The 14,976-nt window shown below is 39.9% G+C and overlaps 1 pseudogene; it reads right to left on the bottom strand.

Annotated features, from left to right (window-relative positions):
* Nucleotides 1–352: 352 nt before the first annotated feature.
* Nucleotides 353–14,976, bottom strand: part of LOC149182743 (magnesium-chelatase subunit ChlH, chloroplastic-like) — a 30,006-nt pseudogene continuing 15,382 nt past the window's right edge.

Raw genomic sequence — 14,976 nt, 5'->3', positions numbered from 1 at the left:
TTTCCATATTTACCATACTTGTAATTTCCAAGATATAACACATCGATTGATCTTTTAAAAAAAAATACTAGATTCAATACAAACAAGAATTTAACATATTATAACAATACTGGTACCAATGCTTGCTCTTCAATTAGTTGCAATTAGTTAGCACAACAACTTCAAGAAAGAGAAACAAGTAGAAATAACAAATCCATCAATTAATAATCAAACAAAAAAGGATAATTTTTTTTATTGAAGATTGATAAAAAACTATAAATAATGACAATACACTATAACTAGTGGTCTTGTTCAAAGAGAAATACTAACTAGAGAACTCATCTTCCAAATTCTTTTGCTCTATCCAAAGATTTTATCCAAAAAATGAGTAATAAGAAGCAAACCCATGGTGTGGACTTGTCGATTTTATGAAAAGAAGCCTCATTGGATCACCTTCATATCTGAAAGTTTGTTGCACTCCAATGAAAACAATGCCAATTTCTTTTCCATATACAAGCAGGTTCTCCCCATTAGAATAAGGTTCCTTGGAGGCTTGCCCCAATTTTCTGCCAAAGCCTTAGCATAAGGTGTGAGCTGTTGGTACTCTCTCACATTCATTTTCTAAGAAAAATTAAGATTTGGGTTGTTGGACATGGCTTCATTTTCATGAATTATGTCTTCAATTAGTGCTTCAGAAGTATCTCGTAAACCTTCTACATTATAGCCATCTTTCTTTAGTTCTGATAATACACTAAAAAATTGAAGAGAGTACATTGAGGTAAGGTGCAGTGCCAACATTATCTTTTTCAGGTGGGAAGCTAAATAAAATTATGCATTTTTTCTTGTCCTCCTGTAGAAATTAATAATATATTACATCACTGAAGATTGTCGTTATAACTAAATTCAATTATTTCAATCAGGTTGTAACATGCAAAACAAATTCAAATGGAATTTTGACATGATCACCTTTGTTATTCACTTTAGCAGAGCCCACTTGATATCCCTTGAACAAATTCATTCAACATGCTAATGAAGTGCTTGGTGTTGGGTGTGGTTTTTATACCTATTTCCTACACTTTATTTCCCCAGTTTTGATCCTCTTTCCCTCCAGGCCAATGAAATTTCACATGTTAATCACCCTTTTTCTCATTTATACAACCTATTTGACCATCATGTTATTTTGCCGTGTTTTTTTGAATATTACGATACAATATTCCTTTTTGTGGCTAACTGGGGTAAGCATTGGAGAAGTAATTTGGGTCTTCTTCTATTTTTTAGGTGTTGTTTGCGGGGATGAGGTTATGGAGTGAGCAAGCCGCGCTGATCAGTTTTAGAGCAGGGTAGAGAAGATTGTTGTTATACTCGGTATGTTGTTACATATTAATGTTACACACTGTAAGCTATTATAGGTGTTATTGTTACACCACATGTTATTCAAGATGACTGTTGTTACACCAAGGATGATGTTACCTAGTGATTGTTGTTACATCCCAAACCGTCATTTGACCATAGGACGTTGTTGCACCGTAGCTGGCAAAGTCATGGGTACTATTCTAGACAACAACTGTTCGAATTTATGGATTGTTTATTTAGAAATAACAGATCCAAATGGTTGTGATCTTAACTAATGTATTTGACTAACATTTGTATTTAGAAATAGGTTACAATGATTTCTATTTTTATGATCAACATGAGAATCGTGAGATTCTCATGACTGATCTATTCCTGATTTTGGGTATGTAATAATTATAAAAGAAACTCGATTTCTCATGTACGTAGACGACCTAGAGAAAACATTGTTACTCTGATCTTCTAAATTTTAATTATTTTTAATATTGAAGGCACTACGGTGATGTCGTTACTGTTCCTTACCTAATTCTTTAACTAATCTCATGTTTATTCCTACGCCCCTGCTAGGGAGGAAGGGCCCTCCTCTTTAGTAGGGACTAAAGTGGTAGAAGTAGTTGTATATTATTGTTTCTTTTATTGTTTTATTGTTTTCTGTTGTTGTTGTATAAATTGTAGAATACATCCACTTTAGTTCTAGATTATATTATGTTGTTACATTGGCTTGATTAAACATAATAGTAGCTAACCAACTGGTGTAGTCATTAGTTTAATGTGTGGCAAACCCTTTCTCTGGTAATTGGAAGTGTGATTTCATTTTTGTGGAGTGTTTTAATTTCTACATGAATGATTTAATTTCTGCAATTGATTCAATGATGTTCTTTACTGTTTCTTTATATTTTCATTCTTGGTTATAGTGTATTGACATAGACAGTGCAAATTCCATTGAAACAGCAAGACCTACCCTAGGTTGAAAATTAATGGTTGGAGTCTCGGTTAGTTAGGATTGATTAAAACAAGACTACATTTTGGTGCCATTGTCAGGGATGGAAATTGACAATAGATTCAGCCAAGTTGTTTGTTTGATGATAGAGTGTTCCTAGTCCATAATCATTGGGTGGTAAGATGAGAGGTAAGAACCCGCGCATCGCTCTAACATACCTAGGTGGGCTCACCATTGTGATTACTATGGCACTTACAGTGTGGCATTTTGGTGTTTTTTTAAGTGTGTCTTCAACTCTTCAGTTGCTAGGCAGTAAGATGAGAGGTAAGAACTTGCGCATCGCTCTAACATACCTGGGCGAGCTCACCACTATTGAAGACTAAGGCACTTAGGATGTGAATCAATACACATAGGGTCCATGTCTGCAACTATAGGAATTACCAAACCTACCCCCCACTCTAATTAGTCACAAGAAAAATGGGTTGTAAAAAGGATAGGAAGAGTGTAGATTTTGGAAGGAAAACATTTATCTAGGAACTGATCTCAAAGGCAGAAAAAGAAAAATCAAGTTCTCAAAGGGATGCAAGGAAAACAAGGCCACAAAAAGTTGTTACTCCCATAACAAGGACAGAAACCTCTGATTCCTCTATCTCGGGGCCATACCATTCTAAAGCTAGTGAAAATACTCCCAAGATTAAGTATCCAATTCAGGAACAACAGGGGGAATCTAGTAGCCAGAACTTTAGGACCAAGGGACAAGGGAAGACTGAAGTAGGACATCAAAAACCTAAAATAGGAGAGCACCTATTGGTTTATTAATGTCCGAATTCAGGTAGTGCAGTGAAACAAGTAGCCCTGAAGTTGCTTGAGCCATCAATTTCACCTGCAAGACAATCACAAGAACAATTTGAAGAACGTCTATTACAACAAGGATTAGAAGAGTTAACAAGGGGGGAAACAATGACAACAAAACTAAAACAAATGCCATTGTCACCACCTTTGAGTTCCTAATTGGGGATATTAGAGACAAGGCTCCCATGAAAAGTATCCCTTTATCATCCTTACCATCCTTTCAAGGAATGACTATGGAAGACCCAGACACCTTCTTATTTGAATTTGATGTCTTATGCGGGAATTATGACTATGTCTCAGAAGCTCAAAAATTAAAATTATTTCTTGCTACTTTAGAAGGAGAAGCCTTGAGATGGTTCATGGGGTTACGCTCTACTTCTATTCAAACATGGAGCGATATGAAGGAGACATTCTTATCAAAGTATCTAGACTATTACAGAACCAGGGACTTAAGAGAGGAAGTATTCAGGATGACACAAAAGGAGGATGAGAGTCTGGAGGACTATATAGAGTGGTTCCACAATAATTTGCAAAGATCTAAACACAATGATTTATATCATCAGACCTTGAAGACCATATTTATAAGAGGAATGAGAGAAGACTACCTTGATACCCTGAATCTACTAGGAAAAGGGGACATATCTCAGGAACCATTTGCCGAAATTGTAAACATCTGTCTAAGATTCTCTAGAGGATCGTCTAAAAGAAGCATCACAATCTGAGATGCCTCTTCCCGAATACAAAAATCTGAAGGTGGATGAGTAACCAGAGCAGAGATTGGGAATTTATTCGAAAATTTCAAAACCAACATCCTCAGTACTCTATCTTCCTAGATAATGACAGCACAGATCAAGAAAACACAAGGAGAAGTTGATACACCTATGGATGTGTTATTTCCAAATTGTTGGAAGAAACATCCCCTGAGGGAGTGTGAAATGAACAACATTATCTTATGCAATATTTGTGAGTTGGAACATTCTACAGGTCAATGTTTGGAGCTTCCTAGACTAAAAATAGTACTTAGAGAATCGAGTGAAGAAGTTCAGTCCTCTTATTTCATCACACCTAGGAGACCATGGCAGCCACAACCTCCAGGTATGTCCCAAGATTTTTCTTCTTTCAATTCATGGAACAATGCATATAATACTCAGCAATATCCATGGCAATATTCTGCTCCTTCTCTAGCACAGTTTCCTTCGCCCTGGAACCAGTGGTCCCCCTCTCCCTCTATTCAATATCCTCCATCTCAACCATACCCTTGGAATCAGAACTGGAGGGGGAATGCCCAAAATACAGCTCCACCTGGATTACCAATGCAGCAGTAGCTGCAATTGCCCCCTTTCCAAACTCTTGTTCCTACACTGCTTGAGCGATGCCAACTACCTGTGCAACCTAACCCTAACTGTTATAGACATTTTTGTGCCTTACAGCATTGAGCATGAAATGTCCATAATCCAAGGGATCCAAAGTCCCTAAAAGAGTTGTTCCTACCCCTAAAGGAACAAGGTCAACAAAAGACAGCTTCTCCCAGAAGTTCTCCACCAAAAACAACTCAGAAATGGTCAAATCAGGATCAATTCAGTAGCTCCACTAGCTGTCTGCGCTGAAATGCAAAGTCTGCACTGGCTGCTTGCACTGCAACGCAGGTAGTAGCACTACCAGGGTGCGCTGAGCGGGAATTGACAAATGGCAAGTTCATTCAATGAGGTGGAAAGACCTTGGAAGCTTCCAGAATCTTCCTCAATGACACTTGCCTCAATGAATTCGACCAAGTGATGAGTAAGAGGTTCTCAACCTCCAAGTGGAAACAAGAACTGACAGTGAGAAGCCACAAGTCAAAACATGAGCTGACTCATCCTCTCTACTCACATCTATATATGGATCTCTCACCCAGAGGTTCAGGAGGCTGGAATTTTGTACTTTGCAGAGAATTGCTGTTGGTTTGAGATTGAGATTAGTACATTGGGTGATTTACGCTTTGTTGGAGGAGAGGAAGGGATTCTTTTGCTGGGAGGTAGATGCTGGATCGGGCCTCACTTGGTTGCATCTCCTCTTGGACTTTATTACTCTATCAATAAACTATTTGAGTTTCTCCTACATGTTGTGTACCAATGATGTTTTGTTATGCTTACATGTTTAGCTTAATCTGATCTTGAGCTTTTTATGAATGTATATCTGTATCTTCTCGTAGTTTCTCTCTCTTGTGATCTTGCAGGAATTCAGTGAAGCTGGGCCGGCAAGGGAGCTAGGAGCCAGGAGCTACAGAAGAGAGGAGCAATTGGATCAACAAACTAGCGAAAGACATAGGTTAGTTAGATCCTTTCTCCTCATTTACATTTCATAAAGAAGAATACTCAATTAGTTTACCTTGTTTGTTGCTAAGGCACTATCACCTCTTAGAGTGGGATAGGGGCATTCCGAATTGGATACTTTTCCCAACAACAAATTGGCGACTCCGCTGGGGACAGTATCTTGTTAGTTTATTTGTGTTTCTATTGCTATTCATTTCATAAACTCAAGAGTGCCGAATCGAACTGCATTTGCTATTTACAAATGCAAAGTAGAGATCAGCTACTCTAGTCCTCTCACTGGGCCTGTTTATGACCTAAGAAGCTGATCCACAAGTGCTCTAACAGCCCTTTGTGATAGATCTTAGTCCTCCTATAAATCATCCTCCTAATTGTACCTAATTGATAGCTTTTATCCAGCCAAAAACTGTAGATTTAACTGCAAACCGTAACCCAGAACCCAGAAACAACTCTCGTTTTTGCTTCAGCGTAGACTCTGTGAAGAGGTTATGCATTTCAACGCAGGTCCCGTGAAGGCTACCTGCGCTGAATGTCAAAACCTCTGTGTTGGGAGTGCGCTGATCAGTCTTTGCCTTGTGCAGCTGTGGTTCCCTGCTTCCTTTTGCTCAGTTTTATCTCTGTTTTTTGTAGCCTGTTATCAGTCAGTGTACCTATCTGAAACCCCTTTTGTTTGCCTCAATTCTGCCTCAGTTGTATAAAGAAACTGTATTTGTTCTTTGTGTATTTGTTACATCATTTGCAGTTTCCCATTACAAAAGTAAACTAGTCATACTGTCGCCCTTAGATCTAGACCTGTCGTAAGTGTCGTTTTGATCTTAGGAGTGAGTTTGTTTGCTGTTCACAGTTGACTGAGCTTTTACTTTTGTCTTTTGGTTTGAATTTATGCATTTCTAGTGTCGAAACAAGTAAATCATAAAGTGTCGTAATCATCTTTTTGATTTTGAAAAAGGAACTTGTTTATGTTTTCACTTGAAATCGAATTCAAATTTGTACAACAGCTTTCTTTTTAGGCATCAATATTAAGAAAGCGAAAAGAAATACATGCATTTGTGCATTTGCATTTTGATAGTTTGCATGGTTTGATTTAGGGAAAAGTGCATTACAGTGTGCTCTATGCTCTTTGAGAAAAGTTTGTGTCTTCCTTTTCCCCTTGTAGCTAGGATTTTCATTGTTGAAAAGATATAAAAGCTTGCTTATCATCTTTAGACTGCATTTAGGAATTGTATCATACATCTCGTGGTGATCCAAAAAGGAAAACTTCTAAGAAAGATCAACCTAAAACAAATTGAATGAACTTAACAACGCTTTGTAACTTAACGCACAACATAGAGGTCTAGGCTAGAGACGTGTTCCGGCGTCGTAAAACCTGGTGACTATCGATCTCGCTGATGGTTGGGTGATTCCTCCTGAGGGATGATAGAGCCAGTACGGATTGTGCTCCCACGTATCGTCGAGTATATATTGGGAGACCCCTATAGGCATAAAACCTTTATCCATAGGAAGCCATGTTGGCCGCCCTACTAATCGCAATGCACTGAACACAGCATTCGGGAAGATTGACCGCCCGTACCTTAAAAAGTATTCTGTGGTTTTGTGAAAAGTTTGGCACACCCTCTACCTAGAACTCCAGAGCTATTCCTTTTGGCCTTTTTCAGACTCTATAACAGAAAAAGTCCATCCGAGCATTTGTCACTTCGGGCTCGTTAAAACATCGAAGGAGACTAGAGTCATCTTTAGCTTTTTCTCGACTCTTTAAAATTGAAAAAGCAAGTTGTGTCTAAAGCGTCGTTAAAATTTATTTTAAGCGGAACAATCACCCTTTTTTCCTGCGTTGATCTTTAGGTTGAGAAAATGGAGCCCACCAACCAAGGAATTCCCCTTGGTGGAAATCCTAGTCCCTTCTCCTCTTGGGGAGATGTTGGTGCGCCCCATATGGCCACATTGTCGCTTCCAGGACTGACAATTGGCTTGCCGATCTGGCTCTTCTCAACCAATGTCGTTCAGAACACCACTATTCCTGAACAGTCGAATCAACAGTTAGACCAGTCCAGAATTGCCCACCAGCCTTCTACTTCCTCTAATTCTTCCTCTCCTCCTTCCTCTTCGCTTGACAGAACTGGTAAAACAAAAAACCAAGTTCCTAAGGAGAAGAAGGAAAAGAAGAAGAAAGAGAAGAAGAAGAAGGAGCCAAAAGCGACTGGGGGCAAACAAGTGTCGTCTAACAAAATTCCACACACAGCACTGACTAGGCCTAAATCGCCATGTGTCATATGCAAGGGAGACCACTTCCGCAGAGATTGTCCCTGCATCCCTCGGATACTAAGGGACTGGTCCCCCCGTTTGCACAATCCGATGGCATCAACCTCTGATAACCATGTTGAATGCATACCATCAACTAGCGAAAGTGAAGTCCTTGGACAAAAAGGGAGAGCTAGACCTCCCTGTAGACTGTGCGAAGGCAACCACGCCATCCACCGTTGTCCCTTCTTAGACGAAGCGAAAAGAGTTTTGGATGATCGTCCGGTTTCACCGTTACGACTCCCTCCTGGATATAAAAAAATCTTGCCGAGTCCTTCGTTAGTTGAAAATCCAGCTGGCCCGCTCAAGTGGTCAGTTGAAGCACCGGTCATTGAAGATGAACCAGCTGAATCCATACCCGACGAAAGTCAAAAGGTTGAGGCAGCAGTTGACCCGGTCTTGCCTTCAGAGGATTTATCTTTGAATGATACAGTCACTGAAGAGGATAAAGATGACACCATCCAAATTCTCTTCATCAACACAGACTCCGACGAACATGGGGGCAATGCACCCATTCCTTTATCGCAGGAAGGAAGTTCGTCAGAGCGATATCCGGCCGTCTATTCGGTCCCACCACCAAGCAACCTGGTTGTATCCTTCGACTGGAACCAACTAGGCAGACCCCGTTTGCCAGCCAGCATACCATTCAGAATTATCATTCAAATATATAGAATGGTCATGGCTGGCACCATCATTGATGAGGGGGCATCTGTGAGTATCCTTTCCTCTACTGCTTGGAAAGCGCTTGGTTCGCCAGCGCTTTTGCCTGAAATGAGAAATCTGACACGCTTTGATAAAGGAACCAGTCGACCTTTAGGGATCCTCCCCAATGTGCCTATCACATTGAAAGGGAAGACCGTTCAAATGAACGTGATGGTCGTTCAAGGACCCTTGGATTATAACCTACTCCTTGGACGAGACTATATATATTGCATGGGAGCCATCGTCCCCTCACTCTTTAGAGTAATGTGTTTTCCGCACGAAGGAAGAGTGGTCAAGCTCGTGGACCAGCTTTCATTTCCCGGATCACGCATCGCAAATAGTCATATACCATCCTTAAATGGTCTCTTTACGCAAGAAATGTCTCAACCCACGGTCCGTCCTCCCGATGAGCGCGAGTGATTCGGAAAGATATGACTGGAACCCAGGGGGCATGCGTCCTGGTCTGCTTCAGCAGGAAAACTTTGGGTATAGGGTAGGTTTCCGCGGGAGAATATGACTAGTCCATACCCCGTCCGTCATGGAAGAGGGGTTGTTCTAGAATAAGATTCTTTTGTTAAAGTTATGTGTTTGGTGCTCGTTGTCACTCACCTTTCTCTATTTCGGTAGACATCGCCGAAGAAGTGTTTTGTTTGCTGCGCAAATGAGACAATCTTTGGGTAACCTGAAAGAGGTAGGCCTTTCCTGGTAGAACAAATGTTTTATCTGCAAATTGAGGGGTAATCTTGAAATCATACTTTATACCTGGGGGCATGCAAACCTTTTGGAGTGCAAGCAAAGAGCGGTTATTTATCTGTTTTTTGGATTAGTCGTTTCCGAACTTGCATAACGAAAGGATTCCGGGGCAAAGCTTTATGAGGTGCAAGCTCCATAAAAAATGGCATCTTAAATGAGACATTCTTATCATATGACTGGAATCGAGTAGTTTTAGCACATAGTTCATGCTCGTTAAAAAATAAACATAAGACCGAGCAGTGTTTTTCCGCATTTAAGCTCGTTAAAAAATGAACTACCCTCCAGTAAATAACCACCGTGAATGTAACATTATCAGCCATTAAAGCCTTGGTCGTGTTTGCACCATCACCTCCACTTTTCCATTGGCCGATCATTCACCTCCATTTGATTGTTTACCCATTTTGAGGAACAGCTGCGAAGAGTGATTTCACTAGCCATCCTTGTGACACTGCCGTGATTGGAAAATTCCAAACCTTACCTGGAATCAGCTGCTACCCGTTTTATCAATCGTTCCTCAAAAGACGAGTCTTCTTTAAGCTCTTTTCATCTTACTCGTAAAATATGAAAATATTGCCGAGTTTTGGCCTTCCAGCTCGTTAAAGTGACCGGAAGTGCTATCCCTCCTCTAGATTTTAATCTTTTTGGACCTGAGGGATTATTGCACAAAAATATCGAGCGCTTGTTTTATTTGGCTCGTTAAAACTATCGAAAACCCATCCCTTCTGTATTGTTTTATACTTTTTCGGACTTAAGGGATTAGATGACGAAAAAGGAACTTTGGAGTTATCTTTACGTACCTTTTTAGACTCTCTAAAAATGAAAAGGGACCGAGTTATCTTTGTCGTTAAACTCGTTAAAAAACATTAATAGCAACAAACTTGTCTTTAGACGAGAATGAGTTTCACTATCGCTAGGCTCGTTAAAACATAGCGATGGGTTTGCCCGAAGGGAAAATTATAGAACAAGAATATGTTATCCTCCTCAAGCTTGACAAAAATAAAGAGGTACTGGTCAGAAATGAATGGGGAAAAATTGGGAAGAAACTCAAGGAACTTTTATTGGTAGCAAGTCGCTCTTGAACATGACACTTCCACTCCGTGCCTGAGTCGGGTTGGGTTGTTTCATTCACCGGTCATGTCACCATGGTCTCGCCATACCATCCATCATTGGGGTAAATGCTACAAGTGTCGCCGATATGTTCAAGAGAAGTCATCCAGAGAAGTCAACCGTGTCCCATCCACTACCATACATTATCCTTCATCCTTTCATGACCACCACCCTGTACCATATATCATCAGATCGTTTTCACCTCCATCAAAATCATTTGCTCCGTTCCGTGTCACTGATGTGGGATACATTAAGGCCCTCCTTTGACGGATCGCTTCTTGTCGACATCAGCTCATTATCCAAGAAGTTGATCTAGGAACACCCCCTTCAGTACTTTGAAGCTTGCATGCCTCAATGGCAAGTTTCTCACTTCCGGCGACAGGTATACATCAATGACCTTCGACCGAAAGATTTTGCGTGGTGTTCGATGCCAAGTCCTTTATTCACACCACGTGAATTGTACTGCAGTACCTTGAGGGTCATTATCATTATCGGTGATTCCTCTCGCGCTTGTTAACAGTTTACATCATTGACTGGTAATCAAGCGATGTCTTTCCATGTTCGACTTCAGAACATTTCTCACATGGATCGACTTGTACTTAGAGTGAAGATCGAACGAGATTGAAGACCCCGGATCTAGTTTCATCCATCCGGGCTGCGATATATATTCAGGAAAAATAAAGACATTGACATGTACAGCATTACAGCAGACAATCATCCTACCAAAAAGGATGATGATTTCATCAAAATCATCAGTCTACCATCAGACGATTGTCTGTTCTATGTACAGAAAAATGAATTTATAAAGTTGAGCATGGGAATGCCCGCCTCAGCTAGATTATGAAAGCAGTATGAAAAATAATGTATTGTATTGTATCTTATTACAGGTCTCCTCCCAGCATCAAAAGAACTTCGGATCCTCCTAATAAAGCATTTCACCCAATAAACGGCCTCATACTTTAGGGGGCAACTGTTATAGACATTTTTGTGCCTTACAGCATTGAGCATGAAATGTCCATAATCCAAGGGATCCAAAGTCCCTAAAAGAGTTGTTCCTACCCCTAAAGGAACAAGGTCAACAAAAGACAGCTTCTCCCAGAAGTTCTCCACCAAAAACAACTCAGAAATGGTCAAATCAGGATCAATTCAGTAGCTCCACTAGCTGTCTGCGCTGAAATGCAAAGTCTGCACTGCAACGCAGGTAGAAGCACTACCAGGGTGCGCTGAGCGGAAATTGACAAATGGCAAGTTCATTCAACGAGGTGGAAAGACCCTGGAAGCTTCCAGAATCTTCCTCAATGACACTTGCCTCAATGAATTCGACCAAGTGATGAGTAAGAGGTTCTCAACCTCCAAGTGGAAACAAGAACTGACAGTGAGAAGCCACAAGTCAAAACATGAGCTGACTCATCCTCTCTACTCACATCTATATATGGATCTCTCACCCAGAGGTTCAGGAGGCTGGAATTTTGTACTTTGCAGAGAATTGTTGTTGGTTTGAGATTGAGATTAGTACATTGGGTGATTTATGCTTTGTTGGAGGAGAGGAAGGGATTCTTTTGCTGGGAGGTAGATGCTGGATCGGGCCTCACTTGGTTGTATCTCCTCTTGGACTTTATTAATCTATCAATAAACTATTTGAGTTTCTCCTACATGTTGTGTACCAATGATGTTTTGTTATGCTTACATGTTTAGCTTAATCTGATCTTGAGCTTTTTATGAATGTATATCTGTATCTTCTCGTAGTTTCTCTCTCTTGTGATCTTGTAGGAATTTGGTGAAGCTGGGTCGGCAAGGGAGCTGGGAGCCAGGAGCTATAGAAGAGAGGAGCAATTGGATCAACAAACTAGCGAAAGACATAGGTTAGTTAGATCCTTTCTCCTCATTTACATTTCATAAAGAAGAATACTCAATTAGTTTACCTTGTTTGTTGCTAAGGCACTATCACCTCTTAGAGTGGGATAGGGGCATTCCGAATTGGATACTTTTCCCAACAACACTAACCCAAATAATAAAGCAACCCAGAGCATAAAGGCTCTAACTACCTTCCCAACTTACCTTATTACTCCCATGGGACTTAATGTAATTAAAATGCAGTTGGGTAAGGTAATTAAACCAAATCACTCCCCTATAATTACCGAGGAGGAATGTGAACCTTCCAGAGGAGGTACAGTAGATCCTGAGTTGGCTGTTACACTTGTAATAGTCGATACAGACCAAACTGTTATGTCTCTAACAACCAACCTAAGAACAATTGTTACTCCTGCAACAGCCAACTCGGGTAAGGTTGATACACTTGTAGCAGCTAACTCAATTGTTATGACTCAGAATCCTCTGTATCCTCAGAGATTAACTGAGGTTGGAATGACCTCACAACCTGAATCTGATTTTCTTAGGGAGTTGCAAAATTTACATGTAAGAATTCTTCTGCTGCAAGCTCTTAAAGAAGTACCTATTTATGCTAAAGTAGTATGAGATTTGTGTATTAAGAAACCTAGAAGGAAGCCTAAGGACCTTGATACTATACACGTGATGGGAAAATTGTCTAAATTAATGTCTTCTCAGCCTCTTCTAACCAAGTATAATGATCGAGGAAATCCTATGGTTACTGTCTACATCAATGACCAACCAATAACTAACACATTAATTGATCTTGGGGCTACCATTAATGTGATGATGAAGGACCTCTTCACCAACTTGGGACTACATGGGCTTAGACATACTCCGACTGTACTTGAATTAGAAGACAAGTCCTGTGTTAAACCTGAGGGAGTGTTAGAAGACATAGTAATCACAACAACTTCTTGGAGGTATCCAGTTGAATTTCTTATCTTACAGCCCAAATCCAACTTGTGGGACATCCTTTGATCCTAGGGAGACCTTGGTTGGCCACTACAGATGCATTTATAGGATGAAGATCTAGATCCATGGTGATCTCGAATGGTTAGGCTACAAAGAATCTTAATATTTACCCCCCAAAACCAAAAATGGATTTGTATAATCCCTAGTGGGAAGAATTTGAGCCCAAATCGGATCTTTTCCTACCACTCCTCACCTTGAGAAAGCCTAGTATTTCAAGGATGAGACAAAAGATGATATCATTAATGGCTTTATTAGTAACTCACTTTCTGTCGCTTCCATTGAAAATTCAAAGGAGGAAGAGGAGGTAGAAGATACAAATTTTGAACAAATGAGAACCACTTTGAATCTGACAACAACCCAATTGAAATAGAACCAGGAAAGTTTCTAAACATTAACCCCAACTTGACTAATGAGAAAAACCAACTGTTGTTACAGCTGTTACAAAAATACAAAAGGCATTTGCATGGGACTATACGGATATGAAAGGGATTCATCTCAACATGTGCACTCACCGCATTTATTTGAAATATGGCTGCAAACCAATTAGACAACCACAACGCTACATGAACCCTACGCTAAAGGAGGTAGTGAAGGAAGAATTACAAAAACTCCTGAGTGCTAACTTTATTTATCTGATATCTGACAGACAGTGGGTGTCCCCACTTGTCATTGTCCCTAAGAAGAATGGAAAGTGGAGAGTCTGTGAAGATTTTAGAGAACTCAATAAGGCCACTCAAAAGGACCATTTCCCTTTACCATTTATATATTATGTCCTTGACACCTTTTCAGGGAATAAGTTTTTTTCATTTCTAGATGGGTTTAGTGGCTACAACTAGATATAGATAGCCCCATAGGATCAGGATAAAACAACCTTTACTTTCCCTTGGGCAACTTTCACATACAGAGTACTCCCTTTTGGACTTTGCAATGCGCCAACAACTTTTCAGAGGGAAATATTGGGAATTTTTTCTGATTTGTTGAATGACTGCCTTGAAGTCTTCATGGACAATTTTACACCTTATGGTGATGCTTTTGAAAAAGCATTAGCTAATTTAGAAAAAGTGTTGGAATGTTGTGTATAGACTAATGTTTCTTTGAGCACCAAAAAATGTCACATGATGATGACTTAAGGGATCATGCTAGGACACTACATTTTTGCTGACAGGATCAAGGTAGACCCTGCTAAAATAGAGGTAATTCTGAAAATTCCAACTCCCAAGATGCAAAAAGAGGTAGGTAGTTTCTTGGGACATTTAGGGTATTATAGAAGGTTTATAGAAAAAAATTCAAAAATCACATCGTCATTATTTTCTTTTCTCAACAAAGATGTCGACTTTTTGTGGAAAGGGAGGTGTGAGCAGGCCTTTCTGAAGTTGAAATGTCATGTATCAGCAGCTTCAGCTTTACGTGTACCTAATTGGGAACTATCATTTCACATAGCTACAGATGCATCTAATGTGGTTGTAGGTGTTGTTTTGGGCCAACTGGAGGATAGGAAACCTTATGATTTTTACTACATAAGAAAGAATTTGACTTTGGTTGAGCTCAATTGCACAGTGACTGAGAAGGAATTCTTAGCAGTAGTGCACACCATTAATAAATTTCAACATTATATCATTGAGTATCAAGTATTTGTACACACTGACCACTCTTCCATTCATTTTTTAATGAATAAGCCAATTTCCAATGGTAGAATTACACGTTGGTTATTTTTGTTACAAGAATTTGATATCACAATTGTTGATAAACCTAGAAATGATAATGTAGTAGCTAATTTTATTTCTAGGCTAACCATTGATGACGTTTGCATTCCTACTGAGGATT

Source organism: Pinus tabuliformis, chromosome 3_2 (genome assembly GCF_031772625.1).
Source record: "Pinus tabuliformis cultivar Carrire ecotype Pingquan chromosome 3_2, CPIR1, whole genome shotgun sequence".
In the NCBI taxonomy this organism is placed as follows: Eukaryota; Viridiplantae; Streptophyta; class Pinopsida; order Pinales; family Pinaceae; genus Pinus; species Pinus tabuliformis.
This window is presented reverse-complemented; position numbering and strand designations above follow the sequence as displayed.